The sequence below is a fragment of the Pongo pygmaeus genome, chromosome 9 (assembly GCF_028885625.2).
Source record: "Pongo pygmaeus isolate AG05252 chromosome 9, NHGRI_mPonPyg2-v2.0_pri, whole genome shotgun sequence".
Lineage (NCBI taxonomy): Eukaryota > Metazoa > Chordata > Mammalia > Primates > Hominidae > Pongo > Pongo pygmaeus.
The window spans coordinates 62,457,043-62,477,465 of record NC_072382.2 but is presented as its reverse complement, the minus strand read 5'-3'; the positions used below and the strand labels follow the sequence as shown (position 1 = coordinate 62,477,465).

General features: G+C 40.5%; 1 protein-coding gene across 2 annotated transcripts in view; it reads left to right on the top strand.

Moving 5' to 3' along the window:
• The first annotated feature begins 6,843 nt into the window (after nt 1-6,843).
• The window catches only part of FAR1 (fatty acyl-CoA reductase 1), a 63,540-nt gene continuing 49,960 nt past the window's right edge, over nt 6,844-20,423 (top strand). For both annotated transcript variants that reach the window (XM_054438042.2, XM_054438041.2), the window contains exon 1: nt 6,844-7,150. The gene's annotated coding sequence lies outside the window, so the exon portion shown is untranslated. The remainder of the gene's footprint in view (nt 7,151-20,423) is intronic.

Genomic DNA, 20,423 nt, shown 5'->3' with positions numbered 1-20,423 from the left:
ATAACATTACCTCCTGGACACAGGGCTTATACACCATAGGGAGGGAATGTGTAGGGCAATTGTAGGAAAAGCCAAAAATGTTACGTGAATATACCTAGGGCCTGATTTATGGTCAAGGTTGTTTTGACCTAAGGACAGGATTTAAGGTAGGTACATGCTCTTACACAAGGAACAGTACATAAAATAGAAATCTTCTTTTTTTTTTTTTTTTTTTCAGACAGAGTCTCTCTCTGTTGCCCAGGCTGGAGTGCGATGGCACGATCTCAGTTCACTGTGATGTCCACCTCCTGGGTTTAAGCAATTCTTCCGCCACAGCTTCCCAAGTAATTGGGATTACAGGCATGTGCCACCAGGCCCGGCTAATTTTTTTTTTTTTTTTTTGTAATTTTAGTAGAGATGGGTTTCACCATATTGGCCAGGCTGGTCTTGAACTCCTGACCTCAAGTGATCCACCCACCTTAGCCTCCCAAAGTGCTAGGATTACAGGCACTGTGCCTCATGCCTGATCTCTAGTAAATGTTTTAAACTGAATCACACAACGTTATGACATTGTCACCGGCAGCCCATTAAGCACCAATACCCTACTACCTGGCACCCATATGGGCCTTCAGTAAATATTTGTTGAATGAACAGAAGGAAATTGTCACTCCAGCCTAGCCTATGACCTAGTGGGAACACTTCTGGGCATCTCTCTTAATTCTTCTCTTTCCTTTACTTCTCCTACATGAGTTACCAGTTTTCGTCAATTCTACTTCTGAGGTACCTTTTGTGGCCCTGTCCTCTGCATTCTCACTACCATTGCCCAAAATTATAGCCATTTAAACTTCCTATCTTTGTTTCCTATTCTCCCACCCCAAGTCTTTTCCCCTCTTTAGTTCAACTTCCATGTGTCCACTGGAGTTATCTTTCTAAAGCTCAAGAAACATCAATCCTTTTTATTAAAAATATCAATGGTGTGTTGCTTTCATGACTTTTCATATCTTGCTTTAATCTATTTTTCCAACTTCATTTCTTACTACTTTTCAGCGAGCACCCTGCCCTCTATGCCAAACTTGAGAAACAGCAAGCTATTTTTAACATTTCAACTTACTAGTCACTCTTTCATGTTTATGTAACATTCTACATGCTCATCTTCTGCCTGGGAAATACTTATCAATATCCTTACTCACTCATTGGGATTCAAGTCATACATTACCTCCTCTGTGATGCCTTCCTAGAATCTCCTACACAGCTGTTCCTCTGTGTGCCCACAATACTTTCTATTGACTTTTCCTATAGCAGTTATATTTTATTATGTTTATCTTTTTTGCCTTTTTTTTTTTTTTTGAGACTGAATCTTGCTCTATTGTCCAGGCTGGAGTGCACCAGCACTATCTTGGCTCAGTGCAACCTCCGTCTCCTGGATTCAGGTGATTCTTGTGCCGTAGCCTCCAGAGTAGCTGGGATTACAGGTGCCTGCCACCATACCCGGCTAATTTTTGTATTTTTAGTAGAGACAAGGTTTCACTATGTTGGCCAGGCTGGTCTTGAACTCTTGACCTCAAGTGATCCACCCGCCTTGGTCTCCCAGAGTGCTGGGATTACAGGAGTGAGCCACCACACCCGGCCTTTTTTGCTGTCTTGACAAATGCTGTCCAACAGGAAGATAATACAAGCCACATATAATTTATTTTTATTGTTTTTTAGAAAACCTCTGTTCCCCAGGTTGGAATGCAGTAGTGTGATCATAGCTCACTGTAAGCTCAAACTCCTGGGCTCAAGTGATCCTCCTGCCTCAGCCTCCCAAGTAGCTGGGATTATAGGCATATGCTACCATTCCTGGCTAACGGCCACATATAATTTTAACTTTTCTAGTAGCCACATTAAAAAAAACGTAAAAAAAGGAACAGATGAAAATAATTTTAAATCTATAAATAACTGGCTGCTCTAAGAAATACCGTAACAGAATGATTGAATGGCTTTGTTTATGGAGAAACTGTAATCTGTGCACTGTTCTCTACTTTGGATAACTGGAGATTAGCAAATGAGTCAAATGTTTTATTTCCTTAAGAGTCATACGTTTGTAGACACTGACAAGCTTTTTTACACATAGGTGTGGTTGGCTGTGTGAAGTTCTCCCAGTTTAGGCCTTTGTTTGCAAATATATCCAGGAGGAGGCCTTACCTTAGAAGCCCAAGAGTGTGCTGGTAGTGACTTTAGAGACTTTAGGTACTATTCTCAAGAAGCACCACCCAAAGAACAGGGCAAGTCAGAGTCTGGGGCTTACACCTTGGACATGCTATGACCTTAGATAAAAGATGTCGAATTAGTCATTCTCATTTCTGGGCATCTGTGGCAGCTCTGTTCTGACTCATGTGCAAAGGGAGTAAATCCCTAAGAAAGAAAGAAAAAGAAGACAGGAAAAAGAAGAATAATTTCCAGAGTTCTATACAGTTACTATTGCTCCCAAATGAGCTCCAAACCATGGCAATGCTACCCACAAAAGACAGGCAGAACAATGACCATCTAATGAGATGTGGAAATAAATTGGTCAACAAGATGCTTTCTTTTCACAATGATGCTTGGGAAATTGACAACAGATGGTATCTAAAACATGTTACAAATACTGTGCCTCTTCTTTCCAAGACCTGGGAGCTCAGTAATACCAGGGCACTTTTATCAATAAACAACGTCTAGAGGAGACAGTCGACAACCAGAAAGTCAATAGTCAAGACATAAAGAATAATTTAGAAGATCAAGGGACATAGCAGCTCCATTTTTGTTCCACTTAGATTAAACTTGTGGAATATCTGAGGGTCAGAGCATTCCCCTCCAGATGAAAACCAAACTTATTTCACAGATCTCTGAAACACCCAGAACAGATACTGAGGAAATGAAGCCACAGGAACCTGTGTGTACTTGCCTAGACAGGCAATCAATGTACTGGTGGAAATGTTAAAACCTTAATAGGATTTTTTTGTTTTTGTTTTTACTAACGGGCTTTAAAAATATTTTTAAAGCAGACCTATTCTGGAAGTCATGATTGGGTGCAGGGCAAGGCAGATATCATAAAATGAACTACACAGAATACTGCTCTCATTAAAATTTAGTTCACTTGGGAAAAGTTGCCTGTAACTCTTTCTATGCTGAGTGAACATCTCTGGTGCATTCTAGACAGCTATGATGGGTTTTCCACAGCATCTACAAAGAAAGTTGTATTCTCATTAGTTTTATCAAAACAAATATTTTTAATGTGCTACAGTTACTTTTAAATAGTTTATACTTTCTATTGTCATGCAATCTGTAAAGTAAAGCATGGTGAAAAGGATTAATTCGGTGAGTTCCATGAGGGGTGTGTATATAAGATGCTGGGCCAGGCATAGTGGCTTACGCCTGTAATACCAGCACTTTGGGAGGCCAAGGTGGGTGGATCATGAGGTCAGAAGTTCGAGACCAGCTTGGCCAGCATGGTGAAAACCCTGTCTCTACTAAAAATACAAAAATTAGCCGGGCATGGTGGCAGGTGCCTCTAATTCCAGCTACTCGGGAGGCTGAGGCAGGAGAATCGCTTGAACCCAGGAAGGCAGAGGTTACAGTGAGCCAAGATTGTGTCACTGCACTCCAGCCTGAGCAACAGAACAAGACTCCGTCTCAAAAAAAAAAAAAAAAAAATGCTGAAGGCTGGACACGGTGGCTCACACCTGTAATCCTAGCACTTTGGGAGTCCAAGGCGGGCAGATCACAGGGCCAAGAGATTGAGACCACCCTGGCCAACATGGTGAAACCCCATCTCTACTAAAAGTACAAAAAAAAACTTAGCTGGGCGTGGTGGTGCACACCTGTAGTCCCAGCTACTCGGGAGGCTGAGGCAGGAGAATGGCGTGAACCCAAGAGGCAGAGCTTGCAGTGAGCCAAGATTGCACCACTGCACTCCAGCCTGGGTGACAGAGCGAGACTCCGTCTCAAAAAAAAGACTCTGTACTACTTATTGTGAGGAATACAAAGATGTATAATGACAAGACATAATGACTTGGTCTGGTTTTGGAAGAGGCACAATGTAGCATGAGTAGGAAGATAATGGGGCTTGCCATCAAATCTATCTAGATTTTAATCCTACTTCTGCCACCTAACAGCTATGTGTCTTTAGACAAGTTACTTGCCTCACTGAGCCTCAAGTTCGTCTTCTACAGAATTTAGATGAATAGATGAATACTTGCATAGGGTTGCTGTGAGGATAAAATGAAGACTTCATCAGAACTATACTGAATAAGACATTCCCACAAAAAAAAAGTGTTAGAAAATGACACATGCCAGAAGAAAACTGTTTCCTCAGAGCAGTATTTGCATAAAAATGCTTGAACTTGTTTTTTGTTTCTAAAAATGTTATGAAATTCTGAGAGTCATAATAGCCACATTATGGCCAATATGCTAACCACGTTAAGGGTAGCATATTCGTTTTGGTCTTTATTCCTATATATTTTCTCGATATATAGTATCTCCCTTTAGGCTAGAAACTATAATAGTACATTTTTGGCTTGGTGTAATTTACCTTCATTTACAAAATATTGTTTCTATAGCATGGATCAAAAGGATGTAGAGTTGTTTCATGTTTGAATAAAATTATAATGCAGTTGATACCAATATATGGCAGCCCAATTTTCAGGGATCTTGCTGAATAAAGATGGGAAAGGCAGATGAATGAATGATTGATGTCATTACATTTTTCTAGTTTAAACTCTGGTGCAAAATCTTTCACTGCCTTTTATTTAATTACTTTTTGTAGATTTATTAATTCTCCTAATTCATTTAAGAATGATAGTATATTACAGAAGATTCGAGTCATACAACATGTTCTACCCATGAAATTGTACCGTTTTGGAGAGTGATCTATTGTTTTTTAAAGTCTTCCTCCAGAAAGCACTCTGTCCATTTGTGGGGGTCTGCCGGAGGCACACATTTCATACACATTGACTTGAATCAAATGAGATCCCTTTATGCTCTCAAGTGTACGGCTATTTTTGAGAATCATTTATTAAGTGATTACTTAATAATGACATCATGTTTCCCTCAGAACTAAGCACTACTTTGCTTTTGTACTTATATCAGTTTTTTAAATTAAGACATATGCACAAACAACAAAAAGTTTATTAAGTATTTTCTGGAAATAGTGTCTATTTCCTATAGTGATATTACCCTATCAGTATACTGATAAACCTTAGCAGTGGTTAACTTAGCTACACATGTTTTAAGATGCTCCTGAATCCCCCATGCTGGGTTACATCCTCTTTCTACGTATTCCCTCATCCTGTATTACACTGGCATTGTTTATGTTTGTCTCTCCATTAAACCCTATGTTCTGTGGAATACTGTCATATCCAAGTTTATATGCCTAGTGTAGTGACAAGCACTTTAAATAAAGGCATTTACCTGATTTAAACAACTTAATGACTAAATTAATAAATATGAATACTGTAATCTTTGTTTTGTTGCTTGTGTTCTTTTACAGATTAGAATTTGGTCCATAGTTCTTGCGTTTGTTTTGGGAGAATATTTTGACCTACTTCTAAGAAGTGTTTCACCTGATCCTGGCTATTTATGAAAATGGCTATTGGACTGGATGGGTTCCAGGCATACACTGTCTTGCCTAAAGTAGCAGAATGCGACATCCCTGAGGGTAAGCAAGTGTGTTAGCTTTGTGTTCTGTGCCCTCCTCCAGAAATGACAGTACTTGCTGCAAGACTGTGAGCTCATCGAGGCAGAAGCCATGGCATTCAAATTAGTTTCCTGAGCTAGAACTTAACATCTGCCACAAAGTAGGCAGTTCAGTGAGCTTTTGTAGTTTCCAACTGGATGCAGCACTATGACTGCTTTTAGCTACTAACAGGGCCAGGCACTGAAACAAGCTCTAAATCCCCACAGAAAAATCACTCTGAGCCATCCTGGCCCATCCCTAAATACCAACCTGTGCATGCTATTCACCGTGCCAAGAGCTTCACTCATTTTTGCTTCTCACAAATCCTTTTTTTTCTTCCTATGGCTTGCATGTTTTGAATGACAGCTAAATCCTAATGCGGACTGTTTATACAATGGAGTCCCACGGAGCCCAAAGGTTGTGGCAATATTATTACAGAATTCTCATGATCTTTTTATTATTTTTTTAAAATGAGCCGTATGAGTGCTGTAATACTATTAAGTGTCCCGCTCGATGAATTTTTCCGTGTGTACACAGCCCGGAACGACCACCAGGATCAAGACGCAATGTTTCCAGCTTTCCATAGGTTCCCTCGTGCCCCACCCCTCAGAAGTAAACGTTATTCTAACTCCTGTCACTACCGATAAGTTTTGTACGGAATTATTTTGGAGGAAGTGGAAGGTGGAATGAATGGGCCCACAGCCCCTTGGGGCTGGGCGAGACCCGTGGAGGCTCCAGGGGTCCATAGAGCTCTCCGCTCTCACCGACCTGGGCCACACCCGCCAAGCTGGTAGTTCTCCGAATGGATCCCTCACGCCCAGCAATGGCCAGAGGGCCCCCGGGCCCCACCATAATAGCGTTTAGCACGCCACAATGGCAGCCCCGCCGTCTCCCGCGCGGGCCTCGCTGAGTGCTCCTAACCTTGGGAGTTAGCGCCCCTCCCGCGCGACGGACAGCCGGGCGTGGCCCTGGGCGCGACCCGACAGGACGCCAGCAGCCGGTGGGGGCGCTCCAGGACTCCGGATGTGGGGCGCAGGCCCATTGGCTGAGCATTCCCCCGCGAGCCTCCCGGCCGCAGGGCCCACCTCCCGGCCCTCTCTCCGCGCCCCCATTGGCCGTTCGCGTTCCGCTGGCGTCCGCTCCCGCCCCACTCCCGCCCGGAGGGGAACCGGGTTGGGGGTGGGAGGCTAAAGCAGGGAGGAGGATGAGTGGTCCTTCGGGTAAGGGTGTGCGCGAGAGCCAATCAGAAGCGGATGTCGAAAAGAGGCGCCGCGCCAGCCAGTCACGTCGCGAGGTGCGGTCGGGGCCGGCTGACGCGAGTGCGGGCCTCAGCCAATGGGCGTGCCACTGCCCGTCCGCTCTTCAGCAGCCGGTCGGGGGCGGTGAAAAAGCGAGTGAAGAGAGCGCGACGGCGGCGGTGGCGGCGCAGCTATTGCTGGACGGCCAGTGGGAGAGCGAGGCCTGAGCCTCTGCGTCTAGGTGAGATGTGGGTGCGCCAGGGGGAGCGGCCGTGCTGCCGGCTCCTCCTCGCCTGGCTCGGGCAGCGGTTGCGGGAGCCCGGGTTGCAGGCCTGGCCGAGGCTGGGGCGCCGACCAGCCGTCCCGCCCCCGCCCCCGCCCGGGTACGCCCAGAAGTGAGGGCGCCCGCCTCACCCCGGGTGGTCTCTGCGCCTCTTGGCCCCTCCGCCGCCCTTCACAGGGCCAGGACCGCGAGGGGGACGTACAGTGGGGCCTGGTTTGCAGCCGCGGAGCCCGGGGGGCCGCCTGGGGTGGGAGGCCGCGTAGAGGTGGCGAAGGTCCGGGGCGGGGTGGTTAACCGAGCAGCGGGCTCCGCATGCTCGCGGGAGGGTAGCGGCAAAGGAAGGCCTAGTGATTGCAGGATTCTGGGTCTGGGGAGGAAGAAAGTGGTGGGAAATAGGTGATGCTCAGAAAAGGGTGCTCAGGGAGAAGGCTCGGGGCCGGAGAGTGTGGTTGGCCTCTTAGAAGTAAGGACTGATAGGGCTTGGGGGGAGATCAGCTGGGAGTGAAGGGAGGACGGGCTTGGGGTTTGAAGGTGAAGGTCTCTGGAGAACTGGGGACACGTGGATCTGGAGTAAGAGGCACCTACTGAAACCGGAAGGTGGCTGAGAGGAGGTTTTGTGTGAGGTGTGGACGGGAGGCTGTTGGACTAGAAGGCATTAGTTGGTCTGTTAGGACAAAGTATACAAGCAGCAAACGCGGTAGATTTATGTGTGGTAGGTGAAGGTTGTGAATCTTTTATGAGTAGTTGAGCAAGAACAGTTGTCTGATTCTGCAGTGTCGGAGAGTGGAGGGTCTCAGGTAGTGTCTTGGTCAGGTTTGAAGGTTAATTTACTGCTAGTGGAGGGCCAAATACTCAAGAGTTTTTAATTCTCACTACTGGGGCTGATCCTCCTCCTACACTCCACCCCTCTTGCCATGCCTGTGACAGTTCATCTCGTTTTGCCTCAGCAGCACAAAAACTCACTCCCTCCGAAGTAATGGCATACATATTGTTTGCTTTTGACTGAATGGCAGTCAGGAATCCCTTAATTCTTTATGTTAAAAAAAAAAAAAGTGTTGGTTTAAAGACAACATCAGAAGATACTCTCAGAAAATCTGCCCTCCAGGGAAGTTTCTCAGCTGTCATGTTGGGCATGTGTAATATAGCATAAAAATGATGCAAGATCTCTTACAGTAACACAAGTGAGAATTAACGTATAAGTACAATCCTGATGTCTTTTTTTCAAATTAATTAAAAAAGTAAACAGAGACAGGGTTTGCTGTCGCCCAGGCTGGAGTGCAGTGGCGAGACCATAGCTCGTTCCAGCCTCAATCTCCTCGGCCCAAGAGATCTTCCCACCGTGGCCTCTCAAAGGCTTGAGATTACAGGGGTGAGCCACCCCACCCAGGCCCTGTTATTCCATACATTTTCCATAAAATTATTTTATGATTTTTGTTTTTTATTTTTTTTCATTTTATAAATTTGTGTGTGTGTGTGACAGAGTCTCGCTTTGTTGCCCAGGCTGGAGTGCAGTGACGCGATCTTGGCTCACTGCAACCTCCACCTCCCAGGTTCAAGTGATCAGCTCTTGCCTCAGCCTCTCAAGTAGTTGGGACCACAGACACATGCCACCGCACTGGCTAATTTTTGTATTTTTAGTAGAGGCGGGGTTTCACCATATTGGCCAGGCTGGTCTCGAACCCCTGACTTCAAGTGATCCATTCGCCTCGGCCTCCCAAAGTGCTGGGATTACAGGCGTTAGCCACCGTGCCGGCCAAAATTATTCCATAAATTTATCCATAAAAATTCCACATAAATTTTCTGGAGTTTGATTATGTATTAGGCTTGTTGGGAAATTTATCACACTTGTGAAGAATTTTGTAGCTAAGTAGATTCAGTTTTTTTTTTTTCCTTCACTCAAGAAAGACATGGTATGTATGCATCACTGGTATTCTATGTGAAGCTTTTGGAATTTTTATTTATGGGGTGTGGATAGAGGCTGGAGGCAGAGACTGAGGTCAGAGAAGAGGTAGTAGAAAAGAAGGTGGCCCACTACCATATTTCCAGTGTATTTAAATGGGAGATAGAGTTTCTGTTTGAGGATGGGACAAAAGGTTTATGAAGAGTTACAGAGTCAAGGACAGAAGCCAAAGAGAGCATTTGCTGTGTAACATGTTTGCTTGTTAACCAGATCAGCAAAGCATTTTAACTAATGGACCATTATTTATGATCTAGAAACAATTTTGTGAAAGCGATTTCTTAGTGATGCTATTTACTGTGATCACATTTGCCCTTAGTATAACAATACCTAAGTGCTGAGGCGACTTGCAGTAGAGAAGTAATCTGAGTGGTGTGGAGTGAATCAGGGAAGTTTTCCTGAAAGAGGTGAGTTTTGAGCCGTCATGTGAACTAGAGGTTGGGATATGGGTTATTACAAGACATGAAGATGACATTCCAGTAGTTTGTACTTGGTATAAGCAACTGTGGACAAGAGTGACAAATTAAAAATGGTTTTTAAGGATAATTGAAGATTCGAATGAAGATTTAGGGGTTTGGAAATCAACCAAGTCTATGTTGCAGCTTAGCTGATAAATAATTTTTTATGTTGGTTAGGAGAGAAAATTAACAGTTGATAATGGATTGGAGATAGGTAATAAAGGAAAGAGCATAAAAATATTATTTGATAGTTATAGGAGAATGAAGTGAAAGTAGGGTTATTGAGAGATAGGTTTAACAGCCAACCATATATCATAAGTCGGAAACATTGTTGAGTCCTGTGGTAGAGTATATTGATAATAATAGCAAAATTTATTGGGTGCTACTTTGTGGCAGACACTGTTTTGAACCTTCCAAATATTATCTCATCTTCTGATTATCTGTATTTTATAGATGAGGGAGATGAGACTCAGAGAAATATAACTTGCCCAAGGTCACACAGCTAGGAGGGGACAGGTCAGGATTGGCAGAATCAGTCAGTAAATGTTAATTGAGCATCTGCTTGATGCCAGGCACTGTACTAAGTGCTGGGTGTTCAACATTGACAAGAAAATTCAAGTCAGACCTCATCTACTTTCTAGAGATTGTCAGTTTATGGAAGAAGAGCCAGTGAAGAAAGAAAAAGATTAGTTGGAGAGATTTCTGTAGATGCTGAGGAATACACTATTTAGAGAAACCTGGGATAGAGTTTTAAAGAGGTGGTGGTTAGCAACAAAATATATAGCTAAGAGACTCAGAATGATTGAGAAGAAACCATTGAGTTAAGTAAGTAAAAAAGTAATGTGAATTTAGTCACAAGAAAGCTGGAATGAAGATATTAATGTTTGGGCTGGTAGTTAATTGTGTTTACTGGCAGGTACTCTATACAAATATAAATATTTTCACAGTTATGGTCAGATTCATAGGAAAGATGATGGTGTGGCCCCTTGTAATATTTTAATCTTTGGCTGGAAAGATCATGGATGCTTTAAAATGCTTGCACTTTTTAGTGTTTTTTCAAATTTAAAAAAATGAGCAGGCAGACTGCCTGAGCTCAAGAGGTCAAGAGCAGCCTGGGCAACATGGCAAAACCCCTTTTCTACCCAAAAAAAAAAAAAAAAAAAAATCGTTGGGCAAGGTGGTGTGCGCACCTGTAATCCCAGCTACTTGGGGGGCTGAGGTGGGAGCCCGGGAGGTTGAGGCTGCAGTGAACCTTGATCACGCCACTGTATTCCAGCCTAAGTGACAAAGTGAGACCCTGTCTCAAAAAAAAAAAAAAGTGAGCATTATTTTTATAATTAGTGGGGACAAGCATCCAACTGAATTGAGCTAATACTCAGGAAAATGTGGGTAGGCTAGTCTGAACTTGGGGTGGGAAAGAAGATAGTCTTATTTCAGTCCCTACTCCGTAAGAGCCACCTTGGTAGGTGTGTTCCCATCTTGGAAATGACTGGATTGTCACTGATGGAAACTGAAACTGTATGTACTGAAAGGTGGTATTTGCTTAACCTGAAGGATCCAGTTACTAACCCACCCTGAATGGTGGAGATACAGTCTTTGTTTTCCTGAACGTTTGTTTTCTTAGAGTTTAATACATGAATTTAAGGTTTAAAAGAGCCCAACAAACCACTGATAGAATTGTGTCATTTTAACTGCTTCTTTTGGCTTTATATCCTTCTTTTTCCTACACATTGGTTCTATAGTTCCTCTCATTAATGGGTTTGTAACAGGCTTAGAGTTTCAGTTCAGTAAGACAAAATGGAAGTGCTGGATTTAGGTATAGCTGATCAACTTAAACACTTATAAATTCACCATTGTTTTCGGTTCCCACTTTGAAGAGTGGAGACAGACGTCAAGAAAATAAGCTTTTCTTATTCAAAGAATGATTCCCAAACTAGTAGGATTTGCCCTAGGATCAGTACAGACTTATTACAGTCTCCTAAACAGAGAGGAAATTCATCTAGCTTTTAGTTTAATTTCACTTAGCCCATAGGGGTTCTGAGAGGAAACGATATTAATGTGATTCCTATTTCATCTAGGCACTGTACCATAATCCTTCAGTAAATTACCACATTTGATTCTCATATAATTCTCTAAAATGTGCATACCATATTATAGATGAGAAGAGTGAGACTCAGAGAAGTTAGTAACTTTCCAAGGTTGGAGAGCTAAGTGACAGAGCTGGGATTCAAACCTTTCTTTGTCTAACTCCAAAACTCATGCTTGTGAAACTAATAGCAAGGAGGACTGATTTATACCTTCAATTGAAAAAAAATGCCACAAGCCTTAGGTATTTAGTAACTATTTGTTACCTTAGAAGATGAGACTCTTGGTCTGAGTGTTTGTGCTCTGTGACACTGCCTCTAAATAAATGACAGTGATTTTTTAGTGTCTTATAGGATACCTTATATTTTCTTGCTTTAGAGATGTATGTTTTCATATTTTAGAATTTTTTGAAGATGTGTATTGTCTATATTTACTTCAAAATGTTTGTGAAATGGTTACTGTGTCTTAAATGTATCTCAAAATTGATGAAGCATGGCATATGCCTGTAGTTTTCACACATAAGTATCTTACCAATTTGTTGTGCACTTTTTCTTCCCAGCCTTCCCCATTTTATCCTATTATTTTTTAAAATATGATTTAATAAATAATTGAAATATATACTACCAATAAAATAACTCATTGTGTTTCATTAGTTAACACTACAGTGTAGAGAAAAGCATTATGATGTAGAAAATTCAAACTGGGCCGGGTGTGGTGGCTCACGCCTGTAATCCCAGCACTTTGGGAGGCCAAGGTGGGTGGATCATGAGGTCAGGAGTTCGATACCAGCCTGGCAATATGGTGAAAACCCCATCTAGTAAAACTACAAAAATTAGCCAGGTGTGGTGGCGCCCACCTATAGTCCCAGCTACTTGGGAGGCTAAGGCAGAAGAATTGCTTGAACGCGGGAGGCAGAGGTTGCAGTGAGCCAAGATAGCGCCACTGCACTCCAGCCTGGACAACAGAGCAAGACTCTGTCTCAAAGAAAAAAAAAAAAGAAAGAAAGAAAATTCAAATTGAACTGTGAATCAGCAGATCTGAGCTTTAATTTTGGTTTTGTCGGCTACTTGATGTGTAACTTGCTAGGCAAGTCACTTCCCCTCTATGGGTTTTAGTTTCCTCATCTGTAAAATGGAGGGGGAGGAGAAATTTTAAACCCGTCTTCCTTGAATAGGTTGTATGCCTTCTTTCTAATTAAAGACATAGATGCCTTAGATGCCTTTCTTAAAAACTGTATTACTGCATTTTACAATATTTTCTTTTCATCTTTCTTCTTTCCCTTCTTAATTTATTAGAGAGGGTAAATTATTTTTGGTATCCTACATTTACCAGGACAGCATATCTTAGGAAGTAGGGAGCCAGAAAATAATGAATGAGTGAATATATGTTTTATTTGAGCTAATGAAAAATTTTTTAAATAAAGTACCATCAAAAAGATGTTGAAGTTTCGTTGAAAAGTAGTTCTACCTGAAGAATGAAACGTGTTTAGTAAAGTTCAATTCGTCTGCTCTGTATTGGATAGATGTACAAAGAAGAAAACTCTTGAACTTGTCTTTAAGAAGCCCTCTTACTAGTAGGAGAGGCAAACTTCTAAACTTTGTATTATGGAAAATTGACAGCAATAATACACACATCACCAACTTTAAAAGTTACCAACTTGTGGTCAGTCTTGCTTCATCCATACCTCCATCCACTTCCTTCTTTATTTTGAAGCAAATCCCTAGACTTTTTTTTTTTACCACTTGTTACCATGCAGTGTGATAAGTATAATAATAGACATGTTAATCCAAGTGAGGTGCAAATTTGTTCATATAAATATATTTTGAGACTTGAGCATTATACTGTTCTGGGCACGAGAAATTAGATATAGTAAGCTACTGTAGGGCAGGGATAATATAATTGAAGAGACTATGTACATATGTGAAACAGAATGTAGCAACACTGAATCATGTGCCAAAATTGGTGGTAGAGACTCTTAAGTGGGAACTGACATTATTTTAGAATGAAAGTAGAACTTAAACAAGTGGCAATAGAGAGAAAGAACATTCAGGGATAAGGTGAGGGTAATCACATGGATAAAGCATGCAGTTAGAAAATCTAATTTTGACTTCATAGAATAAGTTATATCTAAATCTGTATCTCTCTGTCTTTATCTTTTAGACTACTACAACATGTAATTGGCATAGTGTAGATGTTATATCAGAACTTGAACAAAGCCAATTGCTGTAGTAGAAATTAGGACACACTACTTTGTGAATATATCACTGTTCGTGGTTAATTTTTTGGCACATTCTGTTAAAAAGCCTTCTAAATATCTTAATACCACATGTATTAATGGATCCATTCTTGTTAGAATGTTTGTGGGTTTGTGCCATCAGCTTTGGTGTGCAGTTGTGTGTGTGTGTGTTTAACTTAAATGTTAACTATTTGACAATTTTAAGATTATTTTGAAATATCTAGTTTAGATCATTCTTGTCTTGCATGAAATTTTTTCCAGAAATGTTGGCATAATTCATGAGAAATCCTTGAATTTAGGGAATTGTTGCCATTATAGCTTATTTTGAAGTATTCTGAGAATAAAATCTTAAAGTATATTCCCTAATGCAGAAATTGCTTGTCAAAGGTCATGAGCTTCTCTGAGCATCTCCTCAAAGTGTTGTGCTATCTCATCAGAAAAATGTACATTCAAATATCCTTGGGGGATGTCTGTGGATTCTGGCTTAATAATTTATTCTTTAATGTGTAGGCAGAAAGCATACTGCTAAAATTCAACTCAATTATCTTTCTGTGTGTTATGCTTGCCTTTTACAAACAAGTGTTTTTAATTATTAAGAGTGATAAAATGATAAAGCTTATTATTGCAAATGCCTAATTAAAAAATTAGACTAATTCTTAATTGAATTCTTGGGGAAAAACAAGCTGTAGCCAGTTTAATAAATAGGAATTATTTCACTGAAGATTTTGGAATAAGTGTGTGGTACTTTATTTATGGCTCCTGTCTATCCTGGATTAACAAGAGGTAGAATATATGACATACGAATGAATAAATGCATAAATACCTTTTTTTCCCCCAGAAGTAAAAACTTTGACTTACTGTGTCCTTAGGCAGTTAAGATCTGTGGAGGAAAGGATCTGCTAAAGTATTTTGAGGTTGACATCTGTGTTGAAACAACCGGAAGTAATGCAGGAGCTTAGAAACTGTTTTTGGCTGACAAAGGATTGATTCTCAGTGGAGCCCTGAGATGCAAGTGCTCATCGTTCACTTAGTTTGAGGAATGGTCCTAAATGAGTTTCTTAGAAATAGGTGGTTTTAAAAACTTGTGGATTGTAATTAAAATGTAATTATGATAATGATTATTAGCCTAAGCAGAATTCTCAGGAGATAGGAACAGGTGAATTAGCTGGTAATGGGACATTTGACCCCGCAGAACTGTGCACAGACTGTTCGAAGTTCAGTGAATATTAGGTGAATTGCTTTAAAGTGATACCCTTGTGACCTGTTGGAGTTAATAATTTTTCAAGTACCTAATCTACTAGTAGGAAGCAACTTATTCCAATACATAGTAATAAAAATACAGACTGTGAAAGCCAGAAGAGATTTTAACAATCAGTGATCTGGCCTCTCCTTCAATGAATTTAAAGAGCGATCAGAGAGGTTGACTTGCCTAAGATCTGTTGGTTATGGCAATCCCGACAGCGTTGTTTCTCATTATCTGATTTTTGGTAAGTCTGTTGTGCTTATTTATTTCTTTTAATTCTGGATCTCAGTATTTGGAGAAGGAAGTATATTAACATTAGGATTTTTAGCGTGGTAACTAAATTATTGGTAAATTGGCTAAGAATTCCCTGAACTGTTATACCATAATGTTTTTACTTTGCCATCATATACTCCTTCCATCTTTAACATAATAACCCATAGTTACAAGATTTATTAGGGTAGGCGTGTTTTAGGAGCTTAATTCCATTCCACAGTTGGAAACAGAAATTAAGAATCCACAATTCTTAAAACATTTTCCTCATGCTTTTTTATACCTTTCTGGGACGATCTTTGCCTAACAGCATTTAGTTGCAAGCTGTGTCTATGAACCTGGCAAAGTTTTAAAAATAAACTAGGAAAAGATTTTTGAGAAGAGAGTTTGTTATGGGATTTAGTCATTTAAATACATTCCTAAAAGCTGTTTTTTCCCCGCTCAAAACTAGACACTGGAAGTGTCATTCATCCAGGTTCAAAGAAGTTACTACTTACATGACTGATCCCAATTCTGAGTTCTTTTGCCGTATTTGGTTCATGTGGAAAGGTTGGCTGGGGCTAAGACTTGCCCGTACATTAGTGGCATCATAGCCAGAGTGAGGACCCTTACAACAGTGCCTGTCAAGCTTTTTTAGTCCTAGCCTTTTAGCTGAGTCATTCTTTAGCTCAATAATTTCTACTTTCTAATGAAATAATAACAATTGTGAAGGTATAAGCATTTTTTGGGAAGAGCTATATGGATGGTTCCTAATTGAATCACAAAAAATATACTTGTCATAAAGTCTAGACTAATTAGAAAACTGCAGGCCTCAAATCCTAGTGATGGAATTGTATCAATATATTCTCTACAGTTATAATAAAATAACCAAAAACTAAATTGATAATGATGAGCCAAACCTAATGGTAATTTAATTAAAAGGCAAGAATAATAACAATTGAAAACGAAGATCAACTAAAGACAACACAGTTTCACTGATGGCAAGTGCCCCTCTTGAAAGTTACGGACTTCCACGTTTTGAGTATGCATATGTGGTAGGAGCTTGCAGCATTGCCAGTTGCAGCAACTGGATATACTAGTGGAATACAAATTGAAGTTTTTGGTACATTCTAGTAAAGTCTTCATTTCTGCAACTCTTGATAACTAGCTTAATAGTTTATTCATAAGTAGCTTTATGGATTAAAGGAAGGTCATGTTTTCTTTGTTTTTTTTTTTTTTGAGACTGAGTCTCTCTGTCACCCAGGCTGGAGTGCAGTGGTGCGATTTCCGCTCACTGCAAGCTCCGCTTCCTGGGTTCATGCCATTCTCCTGCCTTAGCCTCCTGAGTAACTGGGACTACCGGCGCCCGCCACCATGCCCAGCTAATTTTTTGTACTTTTAGTAGAGACGGGGTTTCACCGTGTTAGCCAGGATGGTCTCCATCTCCTGACCTTGTGATCCACCCACCTCGGCCTCCCAAAGTGCTGGGGTTACAGGCATGGCCACGAAGGTCATGCTTTCTAAATCACTTATAGTCCATCAGGAGGCTTGGCCCTTTCTTGGAAATCATTACTTTTGAAGGCTGGTTTAGTAATCCTTGAGCTTCTCATTAGCATTGTTTCCCTAGCTGTGTTGGGAAATTTATGAAGAGCAGGGCTTAGATAGAATTTAGTGGGGTTTTTTTTTTTTTTTTTTAACCTCAGGACATTTGTAATCTTTGATATGCTAATATACATTTTTAATCTGTTTGGGATAAAGCATATAGTTTCCTAGCGCCATTTACCACAAATGCTGCTTTGGAGGACTGAGTCCTGTTTTTAGGTTCAGCCTTGAGAACAGATTCAGAAGGCAGCAATAAGAAAGTGACACAAGAAAAATAGAGAGAAAATACAGCATATATATGAAGCATATATAATTTACCTTTGTTAATTTTGGGTAAAGCTGTATGTAGTGTATATGTAGTGTTCAGGGTAAATATGGTATGTTTTCCTGTAACATCAGTTTTACTCAGTAATTTGAAATATTTTATATAAATCTTTAGGTATATTGTGAAGTCAAATTTTATAAATTTTTGTAGCAAAAAAGATATTGCAATTCTGTTATAAAAGTTTGAAAAGCTCTGTCTTTGGTAGTACACTTTTAAAATATTAGTATATCTTTGTATATTGGAATACTGTGTTTCACTTCTCTGAGTCTGAAAGTATTAGGATTAAAATTTCATGTCTTAATATGAAAACATTATTATTAAGGTAAAAAGTGATCAAGCACAATAGTTTACCTAAAAAAAGAGTCATGTATGACTTACGGGAATTACTTTATTTAAAAAAACTGTTTTCTTCCCCTAGAAGGAAATTGAATACATGTTTTTGCAAGCAGCAGACTGTTTTTTCCCCCTCCAATTTCACTAACTTAACTAATTGTTAGAACTATTTACTTTTTTGTTATTTTGGGTGCTTCTTCCTGTTTATTATTCAGTGTTATCAAGCTGTGTGTTAACAAGAACACAGCCCACCTTCTGTAGGCTTTATAGTGGAGAAGTTACCCTACTGGTTCTGGCCTTAAGGACAGGAACAGAAACAAAGGAAAATGTATATTATTGAAAAATTTGTTTTCTGATCAGCAGATAGTTTTAGTGCTGCAAAACTGACATTTCCTCTCTGATAGAGTAGAATTTGACTTTTTAAAGATGTCTTTATGTTTGATTTTTACATCACTCAGAGGAATTCTGAATCTTATTTTTCTCAATGTGTAACATTTCCCAGGATAGTAAGATCCTAGAAGCATTTTAACTCTTGTCAAAGTGCCATGCTTATGGAACAGCATCATTATATGAAACAGTTGCATAGTGGCCTAAGAATTAATGAACGTCTTTAGATTCCTTACTACCGAGAAGTACCTTGGGGGGGAAGTATTGGGGAAAATAGGATATAGACAGTTAAATATTGGTAAATCAGTGCTTGTGTAGGCAAACAGAGTGGCCATTATGTCTGCTTCAATGGGTACTTACCACAGGGTTGGACACTAGCATCTTTTATTGAAAAAAGAAATGTTAACCAGGATGCTACAGCTGATCTTTATTTGTGGAAAATGCTCAATAAGCCTTAATTTTTGAAAAAGGAAAAAGGAACCCACTGTTATTATGAGCTTGACTACACTAAATAGTTTGTACACTTTGGGTTTGCATTCTGGCTCTTTTTTTGTTGCTTATAGATTTCTTTCAGGTGAGGTTTTCTTTTTTGAGATAGGTTCTCACCCTGTTGCATAGGCTGGACTCAAACTCTTCGCATCATGCTATTCTTCTGCCTCAGCCTCCCAAGTAGCTGGGCACACAGTTGTGTACCACTGTGCCTGGCTCAGAGGATGTTTTCTTTGATGTTGAGTCTGTCTTAGTCCATTTGTATTGATATAAAGGAATACCTGAAACTGTGTAATTTATAAAGAAAAGAGGTTTATATGGCTCACAGTTTTGCAGGCTGTACAAGAAGCACGGCATCAGAATCTGCTTCTGGTGAGAGCCTCAGGAGGCTTCCACTCCTGGTGTAAGGTGAAGGGGAGCAGGCATCACACAGTGAGAGAGGAAGCAAGAGAGAAAGAGGAAGAGCTGCCAGGCTCTTTTCAACAGCCAGTTCTTGTGGCTGAGAACTGAGCCAGTTCTCACTATGAGTGAGAACGCTTAGTGGCACCAAGCCATTAATGAGGACTCTGCCTGCATGACCCAAACACCTCCCACCAGGCCCCACCTCCAACATTGGGAATCAAATTTCAACATGAGACTCGGTGGGACCAAACAAACCATATCTAAACCATAGCAGTCTTAATCAAAATATTAAGTGATGATTGCAGTTACCAAAATATAGTAAAAAAACACTGGATCATTGGTTTTCAATGCTTCAGGATGGGAATCTATCAGAAAATCTTAATGGATATTCTTAGCTCGAGGCTTCTTCATAGTCTAACTTCTGTAAAACAAGTTGTCTTGCTTTTGACTAGAGGTGTGTCAACTCCAGATGGTAATGCTGCAGAACTTTGCTCCTTAGTTCAGCTAAAACCAGGCTCAGGAGTTCATAGTTAGTTGAACATGGGAAAGTTAATTGAACATGAGAATGTGAAATTCTTGTTCAGTAGATGAGGTTATTGGGTAGACAGAATATTTCAAAGTGTGAGGTCCATGAGTCCATATTTTTAAAATGGGTTTTGAGTGGCTAAAAAAATAGGTAGTGAGAAACAACTCTTCGTTGTACCGTAGTCCTGTGAAATAGGTCCAACATGGGTTGGTGGTTGACAGTCTCAGGAGTAACAGGCGGTTACTTTACTTGATGCTGTTTGTGACAGGCTGTATTTTGTAAGGATTGTTGCAACAATATTTTCCATCGCACATGTGTGAGCTTGTACAGACCCTAACTGTTCTCTCATTCTGAGGTGGGATTTAAGTCCCTTGAATTTGGGCAGTCTTGTAAATCACTTGTAGCCAATAGAATGTGGCAGAAAATTACACTGTATGACTTCCAAGGCTAGGTCAGAAAAGGCGAGAGTGCTTTTGCCTAGCTCACAAGAATACTGGTCTTTAAGCCATTAGCAGCTTTGTAAGCATCTGACTGTTCTGAGGTCCCCATGCTATAAGGAAGCCCAAACTATCTCATGGGGAAAATCGAAGAGGCTAAAGTCCGGAGCTAGAACTGCTCAGCCAGAATTGCTTAGCTGAGCCCTCTACAAATTCCTAACTCATAAAAATTGTGGAAGAAAATAAAATGATGGTTGTTTTAAAACACTAAGTTTTAGAGTGATTTTGTTACGTAGTGATAGGTAGCCAGAATACTGCATTCCATACTACTTTTCCATCCATACTTTTAAATTCTGTGCTTTTTTTTTTTTTATTATTGTATGAAGTTTTTGAACAAAGTAGTGGGCAAGAGTTTCTCTGAGTCTGTGACAGGATTATGTTATGTGCTCTTCTTCACTTGAAGTCTTTTCTGCAAAATAATACAGCCCAAGCCTCATCCCTG